General features: G+C 42.4%; 1 protein-coding gene across 1 annotated transcript in view; it reads left to right on the top strand.

The window, feature by feature from the left end:
* The window catches only part of LOC124013738 (CUGBP Elav-like family member 2), a 210,717-nt gene that overhangs the window by 810 nt on the left and 203,907 nt on the right, over positions 1–6,000 (top strand). The gene's annotated exons all lie outside the window — the stretch shown is intronic.

The raw sequence follows: 6,000 nt of genomic DNA, 5'->3' as shown, positions 1-6,000 counted from the left end.
GCAGGAGAGGAGAGGAGAGGAGGAAGGGGGAGGAGGAGAGGAGGAAGGGGGAGAGGAGAGAGGGAAGGGGGAGAGGAGGATGGGGCGGGCAGGGTGGAAAGCAGGAGAATGGAGAGAACGAGGGTAGACTAGACTCCATATTTGGATTTTGGGTGAAAAATGTGCCTGTTTCGTTCCGCTGTCAAATTGATCAAAAACAGATAAAACCTTTTCATGTTTGATCAACAGAATCTCCAACCTCTCCTTCTCTGTATGTCTCTTTTTCCATCTCTCTTGTCCCTCTCTCCCATGTTTCCGGGATTTTGGGGGGGTTGTTGAAAGATGTCTGCTTTGTTTATTTGTATCTCAGTCAGAGAGAGAGTGAGGGAGAAGAGGAGGGAGGTGAGGAAGACGGAGGACAATGGGGCACAGAAACATCCAGCTCCAACGAGACAGACACAGACAAACAATAAGTCTGCCAGCCAGCCACTTCAGTCTGCCGTTCTCTATCTCTCTCTCTCCTCCATATTTAATCTCTCTCTGTCTCCTCATTTAATCTCTCTCTCTCTCCTCCATATTTAATCTCTCTCTGTCTCCTCATTTAATCTCTCTCTCTCTCCTCCACTTTTAATCTCTCTCTCTCTCCTCCACGTTTAATCTCTCTCTCTCTCCTCCATGTTTAATCTCTCCTCCACATTTAATCTCTCTCTCTCCTCCACGTTTAATCTCTCTCTGTCTCCTCCACATTTAATCTCTCTCAGTCTCCTCCACATTTAATCTCTCTCAGTCTCCTCCACATTTAATCTCTCTCTGTCTCCTCCACGTTTAATCTCTCCTCCACATTTAATCTCTCTCTGTCTCCTCCACGTTTAATCTCTCCTCCACATTTAATCTCTCTCTGTCTCCTCCACATTTAATCTCTCCTCCACATTTAATCTCTCTCTGTCTCCTCCACATTTAATCTCTCTCTCTGTCTCCTCCACATTTAATCTCTCTCTCTCCTCCATATTTAATCTCTCGCTGTCTCCTCATTTAATCTCTCTCTCTCTCCTCCATATTTAATCTCTCTCTGTCTCCTCATTTAATCTCTCTCTCTCTCCTCCACTTTTAATCTCTCTCTCTCTCCTCCACGTTTAATCTCTCTCTGTCTCCTCCACATTTAATCTCTCAGTCTCCTCCACATTTAATCTCTCTCAGTCTCCTCCACATTTAATCTCTCTCTGTCTCCTCCACGTTTAATCTCTCCTCCACATTTAATCTCTCTCTGTCTCCTCCACGTTTAATCTCTCCTCCACATTTAATCTCTCTCTGTCTCCTCCACATTTAATCTCTCCTCCACATTTAATCTCTCTCTGTCTCCTCCACATTTAATCTCTCTGTCTCCTCCACATTTAATCTCTCTCTGTCTCCTCCACATTTAATCTCTCCTCCACATTTAATCTCTCCTCCACATTTAATCTCTCTCAGTCTCCTCCACATTTAATCTCTCTCTGTCTCCTCCACGTTTAATCTCTCCTCCACATTTAATCTCTCTCTGTCTCCTCCACGTTTAATCTCTCCTCCACATTTAATCTCTCTCTGTCTCCTCCACGTTTAATCTCTCCTCCACATTTAATCTCTCTCAGTCTCCTCCACATTTAATCTCTCTCTGTCTCCTCCACGTTTAATCTCTCCTCCACATTTAATCTCTCTCAGTCTCCTCCACATTTAATCTCTCTCTGTCTCCTCCACGTTTAATCTCTCCTCCACATTTAATCTCTCTCAGTCTCCTCCACATTTAATCTCTCTCTGTCTCCTCCACGTTTAATCTCTCCTCCACATTTAATCTCTCTCTGTCTCCTCCACATTTAATCTCTCTCCTCCACGTTTAATCTCTCTCTGTCTCCTCCACATTTAATCTCTCTCCTCCATGTTTAATCTCTCTCAGTCTCCTCCACGTTTAATCTCTCTCTGTCTCCTCTACATTTAATCTCTCTCTGTCTCCTCCACATTTAATCTCTCTCAGTCTCCTCCACATTTAATCTCTCTCTCTCCTCCACGTTTAATCTCTCCTCCACATTTAATCTCTCTGTCTCCTCCACATTTAATCTCTCTCTCTCCTCCACATTTAATCTCTCTCTCTCCTCCACGTTTAATCTCTCTCTGTCTCCTCCACATTTAATCTCTCTCAGTCTCCTCCACATTTAATCTCTCTCTGTCTCCTCCACGTTTAATCTCTCCTCCACATTTAATCTCTCTGTCTCCTCCACGTTTAATCTCTCCTCCACATTTAATCTCTCTCTGTCTCCTCCACATTTAATCTCTCCTCCACATTTAATCTCTCTCTGTCTCCTCCACATTTAATCTCTCTATCTCCTCCACATTTAATCTCTCTCTGTCTCCTCCACATTTAATCTCTCCTCCACATTTAATCTCTCCTCCACATTTAATCTCTCTCTGTCTCCTCCACATTTAATCTCTCTCTGTCTCCTCCACGTTTAATCTCTCCTCCACATTTAATCTCTCTCTGTCTCCTCCACGTTTAATCTCTCCTCCACATTTAATCTCTCTCTGTCTCCTCCACATTTAATCTCATCTCCACATTTAATCTCTCTCTGTCTCCTCCACATTTAATCTCTCTCTCTGTCTCCTCCACATTTAATCTCTCTCTGTCTCCTCCACATTTAATCTCTCCTCCACATTTAATCTCTCCTCCACATTTAATCTCTCTCAGTCTCCTCCACATTTAATCTCTCTCTGTCTCCTCCACGTTTAATCTCTCCTCCACATTTAATCTCTCTCCTCCACGTTTAATCTCTCTCTGTCTCCTCCACGTTTAATCTCTCCTCCACATTTAATCTCTCTCTCTGTCTCCTCCACATTTAATCTCTCTCTGTCTCCTCTACATTTAATCTCTCTCAGTCTCCACATTTAATCTCTCTCTCTCCTCCACGTTTAATCTTTCTCTGTCTCCTCCACGTTTAATCTCTCCTCCACATTTAATCTCTCTCTGTCTCCTCCACATTTAATCTCTCTCAGTCTCCTCCACATTTAATCTCTCTCTCTCCTCCACGTTTAATCTCTCTCTGTCTCCTCCACATTTAATCTCTCTCTCTCTCCTCCACATTTAATCTCTCTCTGTCTCCTCCACATTTAATCTCCCTCAGTCTCCTCCACATTTAATCTCTCTCCTCCACGTTTAATCTCTCTCTGTCTCCTCCACATTTAATCTCTCTCTGTCTCCTCTACATTTAATCTCTCTCTGTCTCCTCCACATTTAATCTCTCTCTCTCCTCCACGTTTAATCTCTCCTCCACATTTAATCTCTCTCAGTCTCCTCCACATTTAATCTCTCTCAGTCTCCTCCACATTTAATCTCTCTCTGTCTCCTCCACATTTAATCTCTCTCTGTCTCCTCCACGTTTAATCTCTCTCTGTCTCTTCACGTTAATCTCTCTCTGTCTCCTCCACGTTTAATCTCTCCTCCACGTTTAATCTCTCCTCCACATTTAATCTCTCCTCCACATTTAATCTCTCTCAGTCTCCTCCACATTTAATCTCTCTCAGTCTCCACGTTTAATCTCTCCTCCACATTTAATCTCTCCTCCACATTTAATCTCTCCTCCACATTTAATCTCTCCTCCACATTTAATATCTCTCTGTCTCCTCACATTTAATATCTCTCTGTCTCCTCCACATTTAATATCTCTCGTGTCTCCACATTTAATCTCTCTCAGTCTCCTCCACATTTAATCTCTCTCTCCTCCACATTTAATCTCTCTCAGTCTCCTCCACATTTAATCTCTCCTCCACATTTAATATCTCTCTGTCTGCTCCACATTTAATCTCTCCTCCACATTTAATCTCTCTCAGTCTCCTCCACATTTAATCTCTCTCTCTCTCTCCTCCACATTTAATCTCTCTCTCTCTCCTCCACATTTAATCTCTCCTCCACATTTAATCTCTCTCAGTCTCCTCCACATTTAATCTCTCTCTCTCCTCCACATTTAATCTCTCTCTCTCCTCCACATTTAATCTCTCTCTCCTCCATGTTTAATCTCTCCTCCACATTTAATCTCTCTCTCTCTCCTCCACATTTAATCTCTCTCTGTCTCCTCCACATTTAATCTCTCCTCCACATTTAATCTCTCTCTCCTCCACGTTTAATCTCTCTCTCCTCCACATTTAATCTCTCTGTCTCCTCCACATTTAATCTCTCCTCCACATTTAATCTCTCTCTGTCTCCTCCACATTTAATCTCTCTCTGTCTCCTCCACATTTAATCTCTCCTCCACATTTAATCTCTCGGTCTCCTCCACATTTAATCTCTCCTCCACATTTAATCTCTCCTCCACATTTAATCTCTCTCAGTCTCCTCCACATTTAATCTCTCTCTGTCTCCACATTTAATCTCTCTCTGTCTCCTCCACGTATAATCTCTCCTCCACATTTAATCTCTCCTCCACATTTAATATCTCTCTGTCTCCTCCACATTTAATATCTCTCTGTCTCCACATTTAATCTCTCTCAGTCTCCTCCACATTTAATCTCTCTCTCTCCTCCACATTTAATCTCTCTCAGTCTCCTCCACATTTAATCTCTCCTCCACATTTAATCTCTCCTCCACATTTAATATCTCTCTGTCTCCTCCACATTTAATCTCTCCTCCACATTTAATCTCTCTCTCTCTCTCTCCTCCACATTTAATCTCTCTCTCTCCTCCACATTTAATCTCTCCTCCACATTTAATCTCTCTCCTCCACGTTTAATCTCTCTCTGTCTCCTCCACATTTAATCTCTCTCTGTCTCCTCTACATTTAATCTCTCTCTGTCTCCTCCACATTTAATCTCTCTCGGTCTCCTCCACATTTAATCTCTCTCTCTCCTCCACGTTTAATCTCTCTCTCCTCCACATTTAATCTCTCTCTGTCTTCTCCACATTTAATCTCTCTCAGTCTCCTCCACATTTAATCTCTCTCTGTCTCCTCCACATTTAATCTCTCTCTGTCTCCTCCATGTTTAATCTCTCTCTGTCTCTTCACGTTAATCTCTCTCTGTCTCCTCCACATTTAATCTCTCCTCCACATTTAATCTCTCCTCCACATTTAATCTCTCTCAGTCTCCTCCACATTTAATCTCTCTCAGTCTCCTCCACATTTAATCTCTCTCTGTCTCCTCCACGTTTAATCTCTCCTCCACATTTAATCTCTCCTCCACATTTAATCTCTCCTCCACATTTAATCTCTCCTCCACATTTAATATCTCTCTGTCTCCTCCACATTTAATCTCTCTGTCTCCTCCACATTTAATATCTCTCTGTCTCCACATTTAATCTCTCTCAGTCTCCTCCACATTTAATCTCTCTCTCTCCTCCACATTTAATCTCTCTCAGTCTCCTCCACATTTAATCTCTCCTCCACATTTAATCTCTCCTCCACATTTAATATCTCTCTGTCTCCTCCACATTTAATCTCTCCTCCACATTTAATCTCTCTCAGTCTCCTCCACATTTAATCTCTCTCTCCTCCACATTTAATCTCTCTCTCTCTCCTCCACATTTAATCTCTCCTCCACATTTAATCTCTCTCAGTCTCCTCCACATTTAATCTCTCCTCCACATTTAATCTCTCCTCCACATTTAATCTCTCTCAGTCTCCTCCACATTTAATCTCTCTCTGTCTCCTCCACGTTTAATCTCTCCTCCACATTTAATCTCTCTCTGTCTCCTCCACGTTTAATCTCTCCTCCACATTTAATCTCTCTCTGTCTCCTCCACGTTTAATCTCTCCTCCACATTTAATCTCTCTCAGTCTCCTCCACATTTAATCTCTCTCGGTCTCCTCCACGTTTAATCTCTCCTCCACATTTAATCTCTCTCCTCCACGTTTAATCTCTCTCTGTCTCCTCCACGTTTAATCTCTCCTCCACATTTAATCTCTCTCTCTGTCTCCTCCACATTTAATCTCTCTCTGTCTCCTCTACATTTAATCTCTCTCAGTCTCCACATTTAATCTCTCTCTCTCCTCCACGTTTAATCTTTCT

The sequence above is a fragment of the Oncorhynchus gorbuscha genome, linkage group LG25, assembly GCF_021184085.1.
Source record: "Oncorhynchus gorbuscha isolate QuinsamMale2020 ecotype Even-year linkage group LG25, OgorEven_v1.0, whole genome shotgun sequence".
NCBI lineage: Eukaryota > Metazoa > Chordata > Actinopteri > Salmoniformes > Salmonidae > Oncorhynchus > Oncorhynchus gorbuscha.
Note: the sequence above shows the minus strand (reverse complement) of the source record. Positions and strands in the feature narration are given on the sequence as shown.